We start from the raw sequence: 21,744 nt of genomic DNA on the forward strand, positions 1-21,744 counted from the left end.
CACATTAGAGATGGCAGAAGGAAGGCGACTCCCTGATCCCCACGGAGTCCTGCAGTCACCAGGGATGGGGGTCCGACAATCTCCGAGCAAGTCCAGCATTCAATCGGGACCCCGCACCAGAGTGTTCCTGAACTACAGACCGTATCCTCTCCTGTCTGTGTGTGTAGATAGGCCGGGTCTCCCTCTGAACTCCTCTCAGAACAAGGGCACGGGTGGCAGCTCCGCTCCTTCCGATACCCGATGGGATCCTCTGGGCCTACCGCGCTTTACCAACCAGGACATGGAGAAGCAAGGTCGGATGTCGGGGCCGGTACCCCTCTTGCAGCCGGACTCCCTCTGAATATATCAGATGGTGAGGACAGGTGGCGTACACTGCTCCGTCTGCATCCTCCCCGGGATCCATTAGCTGTGGAGCTACACTCTTAAGCTCCGGGCCTTCTTGGTCGTGGTCCTTGACCGGGTTGAGACATTCCTCGTCTGCAACCTGCCCCCCGTCCCAAGGCTGGGGTATGAGGGCTGTGTCTCCATCCACTGCAGGTCCACACAGGATCCACGTTCAGGGTGGGAGATCACAATACCTCACAGTAATTAACAGCACAAAGACCAAAACCAAAGATGGCTTTTTATTAAATATGAAATTTAAAGTGTCACTAAATTGTAAGTCCTCAACCCTCATCCACTAACTGGTTCCCCTCACTCTTGGTTCCCCAGTCTCCCTGTAACCAGGAGGGCAGCACCTGGTGCATACTAGCCCCCCTGGTGGAGAAATGTGGTGTTGGATGCAAAGGTTGGGTCCCGACCATCACGCTGTTCTTACCTCGGAGGAGGAACACTACACTCCATTACAGAAGTGCAGCATCCCTGTGGCGGTCGAACCTTCAGGGGCGCCACAGTTCTACAGTGGGATGTGCTACATAATGAAGTTTCTCTTAAGGGGCACTTGGAAGATGTCCTTATCACCCCGGTCAGTAAAATCTTTATAGTGGTGGCAGGATGAGCCTAACCTATCTCGAGGGGTTCCCTGGGTACTTAGGGTCACTAGAACAATTACCACAGATGCGAGTCCGAGAGGGTGGGGAGCCCATCTGGGAGATATGGTAGCCCAGGGGACCTGGTCAGATATTGAAAAGGGTCTCTCCTCCAATTCAAAAGAACTTCTGGCGGTAGACAAGGCGGTGAATAATTTCTTACCTTTCCTTCAGGGCCAGAATGTAAAGATCCTCTTGGATAATCTAGTTGCGGTAGCATATGTGAACCACCAGGGGGATACATGGTCAAGATCGCTGATGAGAGTGACAGATCATCTCTTCCAGATTACAGAAAGTCACCTCCTTTCCCTGATGGCCCTCCATATAATGGAAAAAGAAAACATGAGAGCAGATTTCCTAAGCTGCTATCCTCTGATGCAAGGGGAATGGGAACTAAATCAAGGAATTTTTACCCAAATAGCCGAAGATGGGGGGGCCTCCGGTCAGGTAGATCCGTTTGCCACAAAACTAAATCGGAAGACAAAGATCTTGTGTTCCCTAAATCCTCTAGCTGTGGACGCTTTCCTGATACGTTGGTATTTCAGCCTGGCGTATGACTCCTCCCCCCCTGGTTGGCTGTTCTTCTCATGGTAATAAGAAAGATCAGGGAGGAGAAGGCCAGGGTTCTGCTGATCGCACCCTTTTGGCCCAGGAGGCCCTGGCTCTCATGCCTGAGGAACATGTCCATCTCTGATCCTTGGGTTCTTCCAGAGATTCCATATCTCCTTCTCCGGGATCCGATATTCCATCCTCAAGCAACTGGCCTCCACTTGACGGTGTGGAACTTGAAAGGACACTGCCAAATCAGAAAGGTTTTTCCAAAGGTCTAGTAACCATCCTGCACAGCAGAAAACCTGTTACAACCCAGATTTATGCCACAAGTTGGAGAAAGTTTTTGTCTTTCTCTGGTTCTGGGGTTGATGGGGAAGGGGTGCCAATAGGACAAATCTTTGGAGTTTTTACAAAAAGGTCTTGAACTAGGGTTATCCACCAGCACCCTTAAAGTACAGATTTCTGCCTTGGGTGCCCTATATAGCTGTGATGTAGCTTGTAGCTACTGGGTTTCTCGGTTCATTAAGGCAGCTTTTAGATCTAGACTCATTATTAAAAGCAGCTTGGTTCCCTGGGATTTAAATTTGGTTCTAAAGGCCTTGACTAGCTCGCCGTTTGAGCTAATAGTCAGCAACCCTTAAATCCCTCTCTCTTAAGACCGCTTTAATATCTTTAACCTCGGCCAGGAGCATTAGTGACATCCAGACCCTGTCTATGGCCTCGCCGTTTACTCAAATTCTGGATGATAGGCAGGATCTGGTCTAAAAATCACTCTCTCTCCCTAAGGTAGCTACTCGTTTCCACAGACTTCAGGAAGTCCTCCTACCCTCCTTTTGTCCACATCCTAGTAACCAGAAAGAGGTGGAGTTACATACGTTAGAAGTGAGGAGATGTGTGGTTAGGTACAATTCAGTTACCAAAAGCTTTAGGAAAGATAACTCGTTGTTTATATCCTACCAAGGGGCTAGGAACGGTCTAAGGTCACGAAGTCCACCATAGCTAGATGGAATTAGGAGGCCATTTCTCTATCATATACAGTATAGACCAAAAGTTTGGACACACCTTCGCATTTAAAGATTTTTCTGTATTTTCTTGACTATGGAAATTGTACATTCACACTGAAGGCATCAAAACTATGAATTAACACATGTGGAATTATATATTTAACAAAAAAGTGTGAAACAACTGGGTTCAGGCCTGGTGACTGTGAAGGCCAGGTTATCTGGCGTAGCACCCCATCACTCTCCTTCTTGGTCAAATAGCCCTTACACAGCCTGGAGGTGTGTTTGGGGTCATTGTCCTGTTGAAAAATAAATGATGGTCCAACTAAACGCAAACCAGATGGAATAGCATGCCGCTGCAAGATGCTGTGGTAGCCATGCTGGTTCAGTATGCCTTCAATTTTGAATAAATCCCCAACCGTGTCACCAGCAAAGCACCCCCACACCATCACACCTCCTCCTCCATGCTTCACGGTGGGAACCAGGCATGTAGAGTCCATCCGTTCACCTTTTCTGCGTCGCACAAAGACACGGTGGTTGGAACCAAAGATCTCAAATTTGGACTCATCAGACCAAAGCACAGATTTCCACTGGTCTAATGTCCATTCCTTGTGTTCTTTAGCCCAAACAAGTCTCTTCTGCTTGTTGCCCGTCCTTAGCAGTGGTTTCCTAGCAGCTATTTTACCATGAAGGCCTGCTGCACAAAGTCTCCTCTTAACAGTTGTTGAAGAGATGTGTCTGCTGCTAGAACTCTGTGTGGCATTGAACTGGTCTCTAATCTGAGCTGCTGTTAAACTGCGATTTCTGAAGCTGGTGACTCGGATAAACTTATCCTCAGAAGCAGAGGTGACTCTTGGTCTTCCTTTCCTGGGGCGGTCCTCATGTGAGCCAGTTTCTTTGTAGCGCTTGATGGTTTTTGCAACTGCACTTGGGGACACTTTCAAAGTTTTCCCAATTTTTCGGACTGACTGACCTTCATTTCTTAAAGTAATGATGGCCACTCGTTTTTCTTTACTTAGCTGCTTTTTTCTTGCCATAATACAAATTCTAACAGTCTGTTCAGTAGGACTATCAGCTGTGTATCCACCAGACTTCTGCACAACACAACTGATGGTCCCAACCCCATTTATAAGGCAAGAAATCCCACTTAATAAACCTGACAAGGCATACCTGTGAAGTGAAAACAATTTCCGGTGACTACCTCTTGAAGCTCATCAAGAGAATGCTAAGAGTGTGCAAAGCAGTCATCAAAGCAAAAGGTGGCTACTTTGAAGAACCTAGAATATAAGACATATTTTCAGCTGTTTCACACTTTTTTGTTAAGTATATAATTCCACATGTGTTAATTCATAGTTTTGATATCTTCAGTGTGAATGTACAATTTTCATAGTCATGAAAATACAGAAGAATCTTTAAATGAGAAGATGTGTCCAAACTTTTGGTCTGTACATCTAGCGGCGAGGAAGTGCCAGAAGGGCTGAAGGCTCATTCCACCCCACCCCTCCTGGGCTGAGAAGACAGGTGTCTCGATAGAAGACATATTTAAGGCTGCTACCTGGTCCTGTCCCTCTACATTCCATAGACACGATAGGTTAGATATGGGTGTATCGGCTGACCTCACCTTTGGGAGAAGAGTGTTCCAGGCTGTGGTCCTTCAATAGATTACTTCATCTCTGTAATTCTCTCGTGGTGCTGTCATGGTCGACCGATAAAATCTTAAATTACATACCAGTAATGGAATTTTTCGGAGACCATGACAGCACCCTTATATTTCCTCCTTTCACGTTTGTGGGAACACTCCCCTTTTATTAATTATAATATCACACTCAATAGGTGTCGTCTGGTATGGCAATTTTGTGATTGTTTGCTGTGTTTATTAACCTGGCAGTCCTCTCAATGCTCTGTAATCCCAACTGAGGCGGGAGAGAGGTGGCGCCCTTTTAAGCCTGTAGGTTTCCTCTCCTTGGTGGGCGGATCCCCTCTCTCGTGGTGCTGTCTCTGAAAAATCCCGTTACCGGTAAGTAACTTACGACTATACATTTGATGGAGCAATCAAAAAGTTGTACCCCAAAATGGTATTAAAAACGGTCTTAGAAAATTGAAACACAAGCCAAACAATTTGTTTGCAAAGTTTAGAATTTTTTAAAAGCAGTAAAATGTTTTCGTTTTCTTCTGCACCATTTCACTTTATTTGGAATTCATTGCCCTTTTTTTTTCTATATGTTGCACAGTAAAGTGAATGGCGTCTTTCAAAAATGCTGTAATTTTGTCCCACAAAGTACACCTCAACCCTGCTGTATTGAATAGTGTCTGTGTTATTCACTATGTGATATGTGTTTTTTTATTGTATACTAATGTATAGTGACTAGTGATGATTGAGCGTGTTCTATGAACCCATTCAGCGAGCACGCTAACAGCCGTGACACTTGCAGGCACGGCGACCTTAAAAGAAATGCCGAGCATGCCAAAATACTCGGCGAGCACCTGAGCGTGCTCGCCGAAGGGGTTGATAGAACACGCTCGATCATCACTAATAGTGACCAGATGCCTCTAAGGAATCTTTTTTGGCCTCTGTTTTACTGGTGCTTGAAGTGCAAATTTTTGTAGCTCTAATGATTAAGTAATATGCAACTATGTGAACTGCAATTGCCAATTAACAATTTAAGGGTATCCATCAGATATACCCCTCCCTCCAATTCCCATTCATGACCATGCAGGATTTGGAAAGCTAAATCCATAGACACCTCTATATCTTTTATCTGTTGCTGCATTTCTGAGTGCTCTGGGTGTAACGGAGCACTAACCAAGCCTCAGCCTTCCAAGGTTGCTTCCCTGCCCAGCACCAGCCTCTTTATCTTGATTGATAGCTCACTGTCAGTTTTTTGGGACGTCAGGCACCAAGCAAGGAAAATCAGTGAGCTAGACACTAGCACTGGGAACTTTCCCTCCGTACATAAACAAAACATAAACCAAAAAAAAAGCAATTTGGCACGTTACTTAATTTATGTAGATTTATAGAATGAAATGTTGGATTTCGTACGAGCTCGATCCATGTTTTTTCACAGAGCTCATATCTATTATAGTCTAGGGCTGTTCACATATTTCTGTGGACCGCGTATTTTTCACCGAAACACGTTGACCTGTCGGACTTTGATCCAAATCAAAGTTTAGAGCTTCTCGGATGCAAAACAAAGCTGATGAAAGTCTGAATGAGGCCTTACTCTATTATTTATTTTTTAAGCAGCGTTCATTCCAGGCTGCTGTACACATGAAGAGGGTTTACACACCTAAAATACATATATAAAACACAGAAACAAGCTACCATTGACAGACTAGTATGGAGGGAGACACTGCCACTACGAGCTAACAGTGTGGATTCTGGTGTCTCGCTCCTTCCCTCAGGGTGTATTCCAAAAGCCTCCTCCAATAAGCAAGTTCTGGACAAGCTGCAGGTGGAGAGGGAGTGCGGGATTACGGTGAAGGCCCTGACTGCGTCTCTGTTTTACACTTACGAGGGAAAGAAGTATCTCCTGAACCTGATCAACACTCCGGTGAGTGTGACGTTTCTTCTTGATTTGTTTCTCTGTGGTCTTGTTGCGGATGTTCAACTGGTCACGGCGGTCGCGTGACCTGTCACATAACTAAATGATGTCATGGAAGGTCCTTTCACACCAACGCGAGCCGTACAAGAGACCGGACGCAGTGGAGAAGACCGGGGGCCATCAGAAGGTAAGTATAATGTTATTTTCTCCAATCCCCTCCATGACAGCACACCTGGAGGTAGCCTCCCCATCCTAACTAGGGACAGGAAAACAAGAGGTTAAATAGCCCCTTCCCGCTACAATCCCCAGTGTTTTCCTGTCCCTATGGGATGAAGAGGTTACCTGGGGTGCCTGCAGCCGGCAAGCAGGGCCCTATTAAATTTACCTGCCGGGCTGCAGCTCCCGTGTCTCCTTGAGAGCGGGACCCCCCACACACACACTCGCCTGCGTGTAAAGCCGAGTAGGGTTTTGGGGGCTGGGGGCCTCCTGTAGCTCCCCGGCCGGAGTCTCCTCTGTCCTCCATGGCGGCGTGCCGGAAGTCAGGCTTTTGGCCAGCGGGACGTCACTTCTGGTGCGTTCCACCGTGGAACGCATGGGGCCGCGGCGGGAAATTCAAAAGGAGAAGCCGCGGTTTGCCCTGAAAATGAGGATCCTTCACCAGATAGGTGAAAATTTGGCACTGGATCTCGGTCTCCCCTATAAAAGACCCAGATGAGAAGACTCCATTAAGGTAGGACAGAATATTCTGCTACTATGGAGGGTGCTGTTCCAAAGCCTGCGTCTGCAGAGCCCAGCGCTAACCCGGCCCCAGTAAGTACTAGGTCCTAGGTTATTCCCCACTCTCTTTTGAGCAGGATCCTAAATATATTTTAAATCTCCCCTTTTTTATTTTTAATTTAGGGAGACAAGGATCCGGCACCGACAGTGGGAGAAAGCACTACAGTTTGCAAATGTGCCATCTGTATAAAAAAGCTGGCTTCAGGGCACAAGAAACCCATATGCTGGAAATACACTGACAACATTGTGAAGGAAGAACAGCCTTCCCTTATGGAAGAAGTCAGGGGAATGGTTCGGCAGGAAATACAATCTTCCCTAGCCTCCTTCTCACAAGCCAGAGCTGAAGGTCCATCTCCCCCCAAAAGGAGAAAATATACGGTTAGGGAGACCTCTGATTCAGAATTACAGTCTATGGAGGAACCGGAAGAAGGGGTCCTAAGTGAAGATCATGAGGAAGATAGGAAATATTACTTTTCGTCTGAGAATATGGAGGAATTGTTGTCGCAGGTGAGAGACACGATGCAGGTGGAAGAGGAGAAGGAAACCCGTACAGTTCAGGATGAAATGTTTGGCGGTCTGAAATCCAAGAAGAAGGTAGTGTTCCCTGTGCATGACAACATTTGGAGTCTTATTTTGGATGAATGGGAGTCACCTGAGAAAAGGCTTAGTATGGCAGGAGAAATGAAGGATAGATTCCCTCTAGATGAAAAGGCGGCTAAGCTATGGATGGAAGTCCCGAAGGTTGATGTACAGGTGGCAAGGGTTGCGAAGAAAACAACCCTTCCCTTTGAAGACTCGTCACAGCTCAAAAATCCTATGGATAGGAAGATGGACAGCCTTCTAAGGAAGGCATGGGAAACATCGGCGGCTTCACTGAAGACTAATATCGCTTCAACTTGTGTAGCTCGTTCCATGTTCCTCTGGCTCCAACAACTAGAGGAACATCTCTGGAAAGGTACCACTCAAGAGGACCTCCTAGCATCTCTTCCTTTTCTGCAGAAGGCCACTGGATTCCTAGCGGATGCCTTGGCGGAGTCGGTCAAGATTGCGGCAAGATCGGCAGCATTATCAAATTCTATGAGAAGAGCTCTGTGGTTGAAGATGTGGAGTGGGGACAACGCATCAAAATCTAAGCTTTGTTCCATTCCATTTAAAGGAGAGTATATGTTTGGGGCGGTGCTAGACGAGTTGTTGGAGAAAGCATCCGACAAGAAGAAGTCTCTGCCAGAGCCAAAGAATCCAAAAAGTTTCAGAAAGAGACCATTTCTTCTCCCTCAACAACAACAGCAGCAAGCATTTCAGTACAGAGGCAAGGGTAAAACTGGTCGCTGGAGTTACACAAAAGGGGGAAGATTTAGGAATATCTTTCAAGGTTCTAGGCAGGACAGACAATGACGCCAAGAAGGTAGGAGGCAGAATTGCGAGCTACCTTCCTCAATGGCAGCTTATTGTTTGGAAAAGGATTTGTCGTGGCAACAGTAGACCAGCCAGAGGCTTACTACCACGTGCCAATTCATCCGGATTACAGAAAATTTCTCAGATTTGCTGTAACTCAGAACCGAGAGGTACTTCATTTTCAATTCAATGTACTCCCCTTCGGCATTTCGTCAGCACCCCGCCTGTTTACAAAGATCATGGCAGAGGTAGTAGGTTTATCTAAGGAAACTGAATATCTGCATCGTCCCATATTTAGACAATTTTTTGGTGATGGTTCCCTCGGTTTCAAGTTTGGAAAGAGACCTCCAGATGACCCTCCAGATCCTGGAATCCTTGGGATGGTTGATAAACTACCAAAAGTCAGATCTGATTCCCTCCACCAGGAAGACCTCCTTGGGAATTCTCCTGGATTCTCAGCAACAAGCCTCTTTTCTGCCAAAAGAGAAGCAGATTCAGTTGAGGTCGAAAGTTTATGCACTAAGAGAGGAGTGTCATTAAGATTCGCCATGTCCGTCCTCGGGTCCATGACCTCATTTATTTAGGCGGTACCTTGGGCTCAAGCGCATTCAAGGGTCCTTCAAAACTACATCCTTTCCTGTTGGGACAGATCTCCAAGTTCCCTCTCCAACAGAATTCATCTGCCAGAGAAGGTGAAAGCATCTTTAAATTGGTGGCTCTGTCCAGGAAATCTGGAGAAAAGTTCAGCATGGATTCAACTTCCCTTGTTATCCATCAAAACAGACGCAAGCAAAAGTGGATGGGGAGCAGTAGTCTCCCACATGGCCTTCCAAGGGGTCTGGTCGCAAGAAATAGCAGAGCAGTACTCAAACTTAAGAGAAATGAAAGTGGTGGAAGAAACCCTATGGGCAGCCACTACTGTGCTTCAGGGGTCGAATGTCAGAGTCTACTCGGACAATATGACAACTATAGCCCACTTGAGACATCAGGGAAGTACAAGAAACAGGAGGTTACAGATGATCTCCGAAAGGATCTTCCACTGGGCGGAGCATAATCTACTATCCTTATCGGCTCTGCATCTGAGGGGCTCCGACAACTATCATGCAGATCTTCTGAGCAGAAAATACATTCATCCAGGGGAGTGGAGCATGAACTCGAAGATATTTCAGATGATTGTTCAAAAGTGGGAATACCCAGATGTGGACCTGTTTGCGAACCAGGAAAACACAAAAGTAAGAGCCTTTTTCTCTTTGAAACCCGAGGATTCAGCAACAGGGATAGATGCATTCGCTCACCCTTGGAAAGTTGGGCTCGCTAATGCTTTTCCCCTGATTCTGTTAATACCAAGGACTTTACAAAAAATCAGGTCGGAAGGGCTCAAGACTATCCTAATAGCTCCAATGTGGCCAAAAAGAGCATGGTTCGGAACATTGAGCAGTCTAAGAATGGATGATCCATTGATGCTTCCTCGAATCCACGATCTGCTGCATTAGAGCCAGATTTTCCATCCGGCCCCTCAGAATTTGGCTCTAGCAGCTTGGCTTCTGAGACCACCCTCTGAAAAGCCAGAGGTTTCTCAGTACAGGTGATCCAAATGTGGCGCCCTGCTGTGCATTGGTGCCACAGAACCCAGAAGGGTGCATGGATGGATTTCTCCACAAGAGGCCCTCATTAGATACAAACACCTCTACCTTCCAACTCATACCAGCAGAGGGAGCCCAGATAGGGATATATATAGGGAAGGTGGAGCCAGGCAGCTCAGTTGATTAGTGAGTGCTCAGAGTCAGAGCAGAGCAGGCAGGCTGAGAGAGAGCCTGAGAGCGTGCCGACACTCAGATAGCGGTGAAGACGCAGCACGTCAGCTGCCTAGTAGTGAGGGCCCCGAGTTTGGCCGACGGCAAGGAGAAAAAGGGGAGTGAAACCAAGGGGGCAGAGAAGCACAATAAGCTCACCCCATTATATCTACCGGACACCGGATCCGCGCCTACAGGAGGACTACAAGTCCCTGACAAACCTGAAGGCTAGACACACACAGGATCAGGAACCACGAAGGCCCCGACGTCCAGGGAAAGTGGTTACCAACCAGAGGTCCTATTTCTGAGCATCTGGTGAAGTAAAAGCAGGACACATAAGCTAGGCCCAGTTGCAGGCTGGCCAGGAGCATACATAGGGACAGACACGGATCAGGAGGCCCTATACCTGCTCCCTGGGGAGAAGTCCAAAAGTGCGCCCTTCATCTGGAGTACCCTGGACCGTACCTAACAGCTGTACCAGTAAAGGAAATGAAGCAAATCCCCTGTCTCTGTCCGTTACTCCTGCTGAGCCATCGCTTTCCCTGCACCACAATGCTCAGCGCAACCTGCATCATTTATACTGCCCTGAGGCCTGCTCCACCTGTGGGGAGCCGTTCCATCTCAAGCTGTCCTGACATCTGCCTCAGAGGACTGTTGCAGCGCTGGTGATCCTCACCAGACACCACAGGTGGCGTCACAACAAATTCCCTACAAATAATTCCTTTTGGCACTGACCGCCCTGGGCCAGCCACCGCGATAATCCCCGCAGGCAGTCTTAGGCCCGGCTGCCGGGTGCCCCGCGACACCCCTGGGGGCGAGTCACATACACTGCAGAAAAGCAGAAAACCAGTCACAATTTCCATCTATGGAAAAATCTAGAAAGCTTTCAAGCTATGGTATGAGCCTCGTCCATTAGATCCCTTTCGGCCTGACGTGGCCAGAATCTTGGATTTCCTACAGAACGGTCTGTCTAAAGGATTAAGACCAAGCACGCTGAAGGTCCAAGTCTCGCCTTTAAGTTCCTATTTTGATGCTGATTTGGCCCAAAACAGATGGATTAAGAGGTTCATGATAGCTGCTTCTTGGATTAATCCAACAAGAGCTAAAATAGTTCCACCTTGGGATCTCAACGTAGTTCTTAGAGGCCTAACTATGCATCCTTTCGAGCCAATAGCCGAGGCACACATAGACAAATTGTCTTGGAAAGCGGCATTGCTTATAGCTCTGACTACAGCCAGAAGAGTGAGTGAAATCCAAGCCCTGTCTATCAGAGAGACTTATTGTCGTATTTTGGAGGACAGGATCATCCTCCAGTTGGATCCTTCTTTTCTACCTAAAGTGTCGTCTAATTTTCATATGTCTCAGCCAATAATTCTTCCGTCATTCTGTCAAAATCCATCAAATAGCAAGGAAGAAGAATTCCACGCGTTGGATGTAAGAAGGACTATAATCCGCTATTTGAGGCAGACTGAAACCTGGAGGAAGGATCAGAACCTATTTGTCCAATATGGAAGCCCCAATAAAGGAAAGAAAATTGCAAAAATATGCTAACAAATTGGATTAAGAAAGCAATTTGTGAAACATACATAGTTCAAGATTTGCCTCCTCTGAAATCTTTGAAAGCTCTTTCTACTAGAGCTATGTGGGTCTCCTGGGCGGAAAAAGCTAGTGCATCCATTGAGCAGATTTGCAGGGCAGCTACATGGTCGTCTGTCCATACCTTTGCTAAACATTATAGACTAGATGTAATATCTAATAGAGACTTAGCATTTGGAAGGAAAGTCCTTCAGGCTGTTGTCGCTCCCTAAAATTCATTCTTTGGTATTACTCCAGGTGTGCTGTCATGGAGGGGATTGGAGAAAATAGAATTAGACTTACCAGTAATTCGGTTTCTAAGACCCTCCACAACAGCATGGGTAGTTCCCTCCATTTCTTTGATTGGAAAAATCCTTAGTGTTAATAAATATTTAGAGCATTCATACTGTGTGGTCCTTTGAAAACACTGGGGATTGTAGCAGGGAGGGGCTATTTAACATCTTGTTTTCCTGTCCCTAATTAGGATGGGGAGGCTACCTCCAGGTGTGCTGTCGTGGAGGGTCTTAGAAACAGAATTACCGGTAAGTCTAATTCTATTTTTTTTTTTTTACCATTTTTATTCTTTTTTTCAACTATTAACTTGTTCACACTATATAAATACATGCCGGTTGCAAGGATTTATATAGTGTGACCAAGTTGTCAAGCACTTTCCAAGTGATGCTAAAATCGCTTGGAAAGCGGTTGACAACCCGCATGCGGACATGCATGTGAAAAATGCTTCACTTACGTTTGTCCCTGGCAGGAAAAACGCATGTAAAATCTGCATGCGTTTTTTCTGCCAGGGAGATGCAGAAACACTCAGGAAAAATCCGGAGCATTTCTGCATCGTGGGCATGTGGCGCCCCTGAGGGTTCAGTCGCCACAGAGGTACTGCACCTCACCCAGAGGTGTGGTGTCTCCCTTCACTCAGGTAAGATGGGAGTGCTGCAGAGAACCCCCCAAAACACCTGCATCCAACATTACACTGCTTCAGACCGGCTGGAAGGGCAACATGCAGAGCGCAGCTGCTGAGCCCTGTCCCTGGCTGGAGTGGGGGAAACCCAAAGGTAGGGGGAACCAGTAGTGGGTGTGGGTGGAGGAAGCAGTTAGAAGGAGCACACAGTAGGTATATAATGGGAAGCAATCTTAGGGTGGCAGTTCAGAACAGAATGGTCAGTCAGTACAGTACAGACGGTCAGTGAGGACTGTCTGGGAGCAGAGGCTCAGCAGGAGCTCTGCTCCACAAGAAGGGCCCGGGATAGAGGCCCCGGAGGGGAGAAGGGAGTAGGCTCCATTCTAAGAAGGGATCCCAGGGGTACGGCGCGTGCAGGACAGCACCCATACGCCCCGCATCTGTCAGAAGACAGAGGGACCGGTTGCCCCATTCTAATCTCCAGGGGGTCAGGTTGGTCCCGGATCCGACGTACAGGAAGGACTTCAGCATACCCGAGCGGGATTGAGAGTGGGCAGCGCAGGGCAGCAGGGAGAAGGACCTAGTGTGAAGACGGTCAAAGTAGGAACACGAGAAAGTGGGGTTCTGCCAAGCATTCCTAAACTTCCTGAGGAAGGATTGAACCCCTGCCAGGGTGAACACGGCGCAACGTGGGAGGCCTTCACCTGTAACTTGCACTTTTGTGTTTCCTGAAGAACTGTGAATTAAAATCTTGGACGACTGCACTGAGTTGCCTCCGTCTATTCCTTCACTGGTGCCATTTCCCTCCCTGCACTACAACGCCCAGCGCACCCTCCATCTATTTACACTGCCCTGAGGCCCGCTCCACCTGTGGGGAGCCGTTCCATCTCTAGCTGCCCTAACATCTGCCTCAGAGGACTGTTGCAGCGCTGGTGATCCTCACCAGACACCACAGGTGGCTTCACGACAAATCCTATAAATAATCCCTTTTGCACTGACCGCCCCGGGCCAGCCACCGTGATATTCCCCAAAGCAGCCATACGGCCCGGCTGCCGTGTGCCCCGCGGCCCAGGGGGCAGCGAGTCACCACTTGGCGTCACGAACAGGATACGTGACCAGCCTGCCATCTGCGGGTAATGTGCGCCTAAAGAAGTGTTTTCTGCCTTGAATGTGGCGCCCGCCCCAGAAGAACGGGCGTCATTATGTGCGTGTGTGACACCCCAGGGGTCTGGTTGTCACAGTGATAGAGATATTACGTCTGAGAGCAGGTGGGAGGTCCTTTGGTCAGGGATCCTGTGCATGCCACACCTCCTGCCCAGCCTTGGGAGGGGAAGAACTTCCCCTGTATAAACCCGGGGCTGAGGCAGGGTTAGGGAGTCCAGGAAGAGTAGAGACAAGAGCAGCATAGGAAGCAGCAGAGTCACAAGGAGTCAGGGGCTGGCAGCTAAAGAGCTCGCCCTGACTAAGAAGATTCTTTACCGGACCCGGAGTCCGAGGCTGTGGGGACTAACTTCTACCCAGCAGCAGAATCCGTCAGGCAGGGGATTTCAGGTCCCCTGGCCCAGAAGCCCGAAGGCCCGGTCACACGCGTGGGACCAGCACCGCCATCGTGGAGCGGAAGCCATTAGAAGGCCCCGAGTCACCGGCCATACGGGTGAGCACCACACGGTACACTCAGGGACGTGGGCTACTTACATCAGCTTCTAGCAAGGTAGCCAGAAGAGTACAGTCAGTTTGGGAGGCCTACAACTACGCCTGGCCAGGGGAGATCCCATCTGCTCAAGGATTGACCAGGCCCCGTTCGCTAGCAAGTACTCCGGGAGGGTCTATCGTTGTTACCAGTAAAGACCCTGAACGCTACCATACCGTCTCTGAGTGGTTCCTGCTACCCCCATCATCCACGTCGGCTGCCCTGAGGCCATACCCCTCCCGTTGGGGGTTATACTATCACGCTGCACCATCCTTCCACCGGCCTCAGCGGTCTGCCCTGCAGCAGCAGCCCCCTGGCTGCATTCAACGGGTGGCGTAGTCATCAACCATTTTCTACCGCTAACAGACTGCCGTCCAGTTTGACTCCCTGGGCACGGACCGGGTCACCGCCACGAGACTACAACCCTAAACAGATCCGGCTCCGGGTAAGCTCCCGCGTGCGCAACGCAGCGCGACACAGGCCCAGGGGCGCGTCACGTGCTAAAGAACAACAGAAAGGAACCTCCCGTCGTGGGCCGGGTCTCAGAATGGCTCCAAAAGCAGGCCCTGCCCCTTGCAACAGTGACTGTCCGCATAGATGTGTCCGTCAAAGCGGGGAGGCCGACACAGGGAGTGACCGACAGCAAAGTGCCATGGGACCGCCCCCGAAAGAGGAGAGGTGGTGGAGAGAAGCTGCGTAAAGACCGGGAGGTGTCAGGCCGAGCTGACGCAGTCGCGGGAGCAGGTCGGAGTGATGTCCCTGTCCCAAATGCGGCTGGCGCTGCTCCATCCCTGGTCCCCCTGCAGCCTGAGGCTGATGACCAGGCTGGGTCAGCCTGCAGAAACCAGGGGTTCCCCCGGAGGGGGCCCCACTGTTAAACTGTTTTAGTTAACTGGACTGTACATAAGTTGCCCGGAAGGGTGCAGTTGACTTCATGTTTGCTACCCAGTTACCCATCAGGGTACAGAGACTGACAGGCTGAGGACTGTGAGAAGCCGGACGTTGACATTGTACATAGTTTAGCACTTCTTAAAGTGCATCCTATTGGTTTTATAATTACAAATATACCTCAGAACAAAAACCCGTTTGGCGTGGCGGAAGACGAGGTCCAGGATTGGATCGTCTATGCCCTGCAGCCATGCCTAGGGCCTACGTTGAGGGTTTGTGGACGGGTCCCTCATGCTGCTACTGTTGCACCCTGGTGCTGGAACTGTCTTGAAAATTGTTTTATATGACAATACTCTTATGATGTTTTATAATGTAACCAGTAACGTTAAAAGAAATGTGCCTCCCATAAAGGGAAGAAATGTTGTTTTATGGTCAAATATGCTGATGCATCTTAAAAATTTTGCATGTCAGTTATGACTGGTTTTGCTCTGTTCCAGCCCGCGGACGTGCTGTGTTTTACCGGGGGGGGGGAATGTGGCGCCCCTGAGTGTTCAGTCGCCACAGTGGTACTGCACCTCACCCAGAGGTGTGGTGTCTCCCTTCACTCAGGTAAGATGGGAGTGCTGCACAGAACCCCCCAAAACACCTGCATCCAACATGCAGAGTGCAGCTGCTGAGCCCTGTCCCTGGCTGGAGTGGGGGGAACCCAAAGGTAGGGGGAACCAGTAGTGGGTGTGGGTGGAGGAAGCCGTTAGAGGGAGCACTTATACAGTAGGTATATAATGGGAAGCCATCTTAGGGTGGCAGTTCAGAACAGAATGGTCAGTCAGTCTACCATTGGACCCTATAAGACGTTCTTCATCTCCCGTTGCAGTGGGGTTTTTATTTGTAAAAAAAAAAGACTGGGGGTTGCGCCCCCGCCTTGATTTTCGCGAGTTTAATCGGATCACGGTCTGGGATGCATATCCTCTCCCTCTCATCCCCGACCTCTTTAGAAAAAACTTTGGCTCCTACGATTTGATTAAACTAGACCTCAGGGGGGCTTATAATCTCATTCACATTGAGGAGATGAGTGGAAGATGGCCTTCAATACTCCTGAGGGGCACTATGAAAAGCTTGTGATGGCATTTGGGTTGACTAATGCTCCCGCTTTCTTTCAACACTGTTAGTGACATTTTTAGTCATCTGGCAGGTAGATCACAACAAACCAATCTTGATGACATATTAATTTACTTACCTCCAGTCACATCAGGTACATATCAGGCAGGTCTTACAGATACTCAAAGATAATAAATTATTTGTCAAACCAGAGAAATGTATGTTCTCCATTCAGGGTTAGTTCTTATCATTCACCGTTTTTGCATGGATCTGGCCAAAGTCCGGACGGTACTGGATTGGTATTATATTCAAGACTTAAAGGCATTACAAAGTTTTTTGGGTTTCGCCAGCTACTACTGTAAGTTCATCAAAAACTTTTCGGTAGTGGCCAAACCTCTGATGGACGATTTTGCCAAATAGAAAAAAAAAATTAAGATTTTATTATTTTACTTTCCATTCTTGTAGCTAAACACAATCCAGCTAAGTTTAAAATTGAAATGAAGCCCCTGTACCCCCCTCTCTAGGTGCTTCTGTACCAAGTCTTCCCTGGTCCAGGATGGTCTCTATATCACAGGCTCCAGCAATAACCTATTGACACATGATTGTGGCAGCCCTCACGTGCTGATATATCACAGTGCCAATAGAAGTGGGAAGCGGCACAGAAATCACAAAATAAAGGCAGTGTTTGTGGTAATGCAAGAATCCAGCAAGCAGAGTAATCCACACGTCATACAACAGCCCAACATGGATGATGAAAAGCTGCGTCTTCAGGCGTCTGTGTAAGAACATCATATTTTTGTTTTCCTTCCAGAATAAGCACCAAATGGAATAGCTGAATGCCAGGATACGGAGACCGGCGGGGGACAGGGAAGCGCTGTCCGCTGGATTTTGTGCTGGTTTCACAAGCGGTCACCCTGCAGTTTTCTCCGGATAATGCTGTGGAGACTTTTCACAACACATCTAATAATTGTGAACCTTCCACTCACATGTTTATTATCTTGTCCGCTGGTCAGACTGGGGGGGATGAAAGCTGGACAAGGGATGAAGAATGATCCTTATTACATATAATGGGTGCACTGAGCGATTGTGAAAAGTCGCAGAGGACTGAGAGCAGAAGGGCAGAGGGTTTCCTCTTCCTCACAGGGACCAGCACAGAAGCCGGAGCAGAAGGGCAGAGGGTTTCCTCTTCCTCACAAGGACCAGCACAGAAGCCGGAGCAGAAGGGGAGACAAGGGCTGAGCCACTTACACAGACAGAAAGCTGAGGAGAGGAGGGCATGTTATTACTCCAGGATCCGCTCCATTCATTCCCTATGTGGCATTCAAGCGCTGAGCTCGGCTTTTCCGGAGCCCCATAGAGAATGAATGGAGCAGCAGTTGATCCCTGACTTTCCACTCCTTCCCGATCAGACGATGGCTCGCAGCGGTCAGACCCCACGATCAGTAAGTGATCACCGAGCCTGTGGATAAGTGATAACTTGTTTTCTACAGACATCCCCTTTAAGTAATGGAGCATGCCAGCAGAGAAGGTGGGAGGAGGCGCTGGTTACAGGGGAAACTTTACCTCTGGAGGCCGCATTTAGGGCATGTGAGGGGCGGACACTTCCAATATTCATCATTACTGAACCCCCGCTCTGTGCGGCTCTTATCTGAGCTGCAGGGGACGCAGCAGTTACTAATCAGCCGCTCTCTGTTCACTTGCAGCCGTCCGAGCTCTGCTGTGCCTGTTAGGGGTGAAGTTCGGGTCCTTCGAGGCATCTACTATGCAGCCTGCACAGCAGATCACAGCCCGAGCACAGCGTCTCCGGGTAAATCTCCACCTTGTGAGTTGCTTCTTGTGCAGCAGCCCCATGCAAGTTGCTCTGCTCTCCTCGGCCAGCTCCTGCTGAATACTGAGCTCCTCTGCCCAATCTAGGAGCTCAATAGCCCTGATCACGTCAGTGGCAGCCCAACGCTGCTGGATCAGATTTACAAATGGCAAACTAATCAGCCCTAGGTATTTCTAATAAGTGCAGAGCAGGCGCCATAAGTCTGACCGGTGTCCTCATAGACCTTTCCTCAGCCGGGGTCTAATAGGAGCAGTAAAATGGCCGTCATGGGGTCCATTGTTAGATCTCAGCTGCCATAGAAACTCATTGGCACCATGATCATGCCTCCCTCTCCTGTCTAAAGTGCCTAAATGCTGTGGAAGCCCCCTACTGTGTCATACAATGGATTAAGCTGCCAGGATCAAGGTTGGCTCCACTGTGGGCAGCTGAGGCAGGAGCAGGACTGTGTTACACAGCCACACTTCTGCCGCAGATCTTGTAAGGACCTGCCTGATGATAATGTGTCCTATAGAGCAGGTCTTGGTACCGGACTGCCCTGTACATATTTACCACTAGCTGGGAACCAGTTACTTACAAGGTCTAGTTTCGAATGTGTTTCCAGGATCTGTAGTTATCAGCATTTTATCCTTAAGGCCGAGTTATAATATCACTGTAACACTCTCGCCCTGTACCTGTATACCTGCCCTGTGTGCTGCACAAAAGTATATAACAAAATGTGTGTACACATATCTCCTGAATGGTATTACTGCTAGATCTCCTGTACATAGAAATATGAGGTTCTTAGCGCACATTTTGAGCAAATTGTGCGAGCCCATCTGCCAACGTCAAGGCGACCTCTTCAGATGGGTCCCTACACTAACATTACACTAACTTACTAACTGGGACTAGTTTTTTGTATTATTATTATTACCACCATTTTTACTATTTATTATTATTGCATTAATGCAATTAATTGTAACTGTTATAAAACGAATTAAAAAAATGTAATTCTAATTTTTTTTTATTAATCTTGTGATTCTAATAATGGTATTACTAAAATCCCTATGCCTAAAGCTGTTGATCCAGAAGAAGGCAAAAACCCCAGGACACCTTCAGCCAATTTGTGTCACAGGGGAAAAATTCCTTCTTGACCCCGGGAAAAGGCGATCAGTCCTAGGACCCTGGATCAAACCTAATAATGTTATTACAAGTTATATAATATTACACTAATTATTGTACTACTGGAGTTATTTTAATTTGTTTTTATAAATCTATTTGATATGGTTATTATTACATTGTGCTATCTTATTACAGTATTATTCTTCTTTCCTTTCACTACTAATACTGCCCTATACCTACAGTGTTGATCCAGAAGAAGGCAAAAACCCCAGGACATCTTCAGCCAATTTGTGTCACAGGGGAAAAATTCCTTCTTGACCCCGGGAAAAGGCGATCAGTCCTAGGACCCTGGATCAAACCTATTAATGTTATTACAAGTTATATAATATTACACTAATTATTGTACTACTGGAGTTATTTTAATTTGTTTTTATAAATCTATTTGATATGGTTATTATTACATTGTGCTATCTTATTACAGTATTATTCTTCTTTCCTATCACTACTAATACTGCCCTATACCTACAGTGTTGATCCAGAAGAAGGCAAAAACCCCAGGACACCTTCAGCCAATTTGTGTCACAGGGGAAAAATTCCTTCTTGACCCCGAGAAAAGGCGATCAGTCCTAGGACCCTGGATCACACTGCTATTCTACCTACTACTATTACTACTGTTATTTTATTACTTTCTTACTATTATCACTAGTATTATTACTCATATTACACTAATACGGATATACTACCACTATATTACTACCATCCCTTTCCCCCTAGGGATCTTAAGGTGCAGTTCTGTCCTCCTCCTCCTATTCTGTCCTCCTCCTCTTCCATCCTCCTCCACTTTCGTCCTCCTCCTCTTCCGTCCTCTTCCTCTTCCGTCCTCCTCCTCTTCTGTCCTCCTCCTCTTCTGTCCTCCTCCTCTTCCGTCCTCCTTCTCTTCCGTCCTCCTCCTCTTCTGTCCTCCGCCTCTTCCGTCCTCCGCCTCTTCTGTCCTCCGCCTCTTCCGTCCTCCGCCTTTTCTGTCCTCCGCCTCTTTCGTCCTCTTCCTCTTCCGTCCTCTTCCTCTTACGTCCTCCTCCTCTTCGGTCCTCCTCATCTTCCGTCCTCCTCCTCTTCCGTCCTCCTTCTCTTCCGTCCTCCGCCTCTTCCGTCCTCCGCCTCTTCTGTCCTCTGCCTCTTCCATCCTCCGCCTCTTCCGTCCTCCGCCTCTTCCGTCCTCCTTCTCTTCCATCCTCCTCCTCTTCCGTCCTCCTCCTTTTCCGTCCTCCTCCTCTTCTGTCCTCCTCCTCTTCCGTCCTCCGCCTCTTCCGTCCTCCATCTCTTCCGTCCTCCGCCTCTTCCGTCCTCTTCCTCTTCCGTCCTCCTCCTGAGACGTAATAAATAGCATTAAAGCTGCAGTAATTATTTATATTATATATACACACTGCTCAAAAAAATAAAGGGAACACTCAAATAACACATCCTAGATCTGAATGAATGAAATATTCTCATTGAATACTTTGTTCTGTACAAAGTTGAATGTGTTGACAACAAAATCACACAAAAATCATCAATGGAAATCAAATTTATTAACCAATGGAGGCCTGGATTCGGAGTCACCCCCAAAATTAAAGTGGAAAAACACACTACAGGCTGATCCAACTTTGATGTAATGTCCTTAAAACAAGTCAAAATGAGGCTCAGTATTGTGTGTGGCCTCCACGTGCCTGTATAACCTCTCTACAACGCCTGGACATGCTCCTGATGAGGTTGCGGATGGTCTCCTGTGGGATCTCCTCCCAGACCTGGACTAAAGCATCCACCAACTCCTGGACAGTCTGTGGTGCTACGTGACGTTGGTGGATGGAGTGAGACATGATGTCCCAGATGTGCTCAATGGGATTCAGGTCTGGGGAACGGGTGGGCTAGTCCATAGCTTCAATGCCTTCATCTTGCAGGAACTGCTGACATACTCCAGCCACATGAGGTCTGGCATTGGGCACAACCCCCATCTGTGGACGTCTGGCCCTCATCCCACTCTCATGGAGTCGGTTTCTAACCGTTTATGCAGACACATGCACATTTGTGGCCTGCTGGAGGTCATTTTGCATGGCTCTGGAAGTGCTCCTCCTGTTCCTCCTTGCACAAAGGCAGAGGTAGGGGTCCTGCTATGGCCCCCTCCACGTCTCCTGGTGTACTGGCCTGTCTCCTGGTAGCGCCTCCAGCCTCTGGACACTACGCTGACAGACGCAGCAAACCTTCTTGCCACAGCTCGCAATGATGTGCCATCCTGGATGAGCTGCACTACCTGAGCAACTTCTGTGGGTTGTAGAGTCCGTCTCATGCTACCACGAGTGTGAAAGCACAACCAACATTCAAAAGTGACCAAAACATCAGCCAGAAAGAATTGGTACTGAGATGTGGTCTGTGGTCTCCACCTGCAGAACCACTCCTTTATTGAGTGTGTCTTGATAATTGCCAATAATTTCCATCTATTGTCTTCCATTTGCACAACAGCATGTGAAATTGATTGTCAATCAGTGTTGCTTCCTAAGTGGACAGTTTGATTTCACAGAAGTTTGATTTA

This window comes from Phyllobates terribilis, unplaced genomic scaffold (assembly GCF_046119375.1).
Source record: "Phyllobates terribilis strain yellow unplaced genomic scaffold, ASM4611937v1 Scaffold_84__1_contigs__length_6523798, whole genome shotgun sequence".
NCBI lineage: Eukaryota > Metazoa > Chordata > Amphibia > Anura > Dendrobatidae > Phyllobates > Phyllobates terribilis.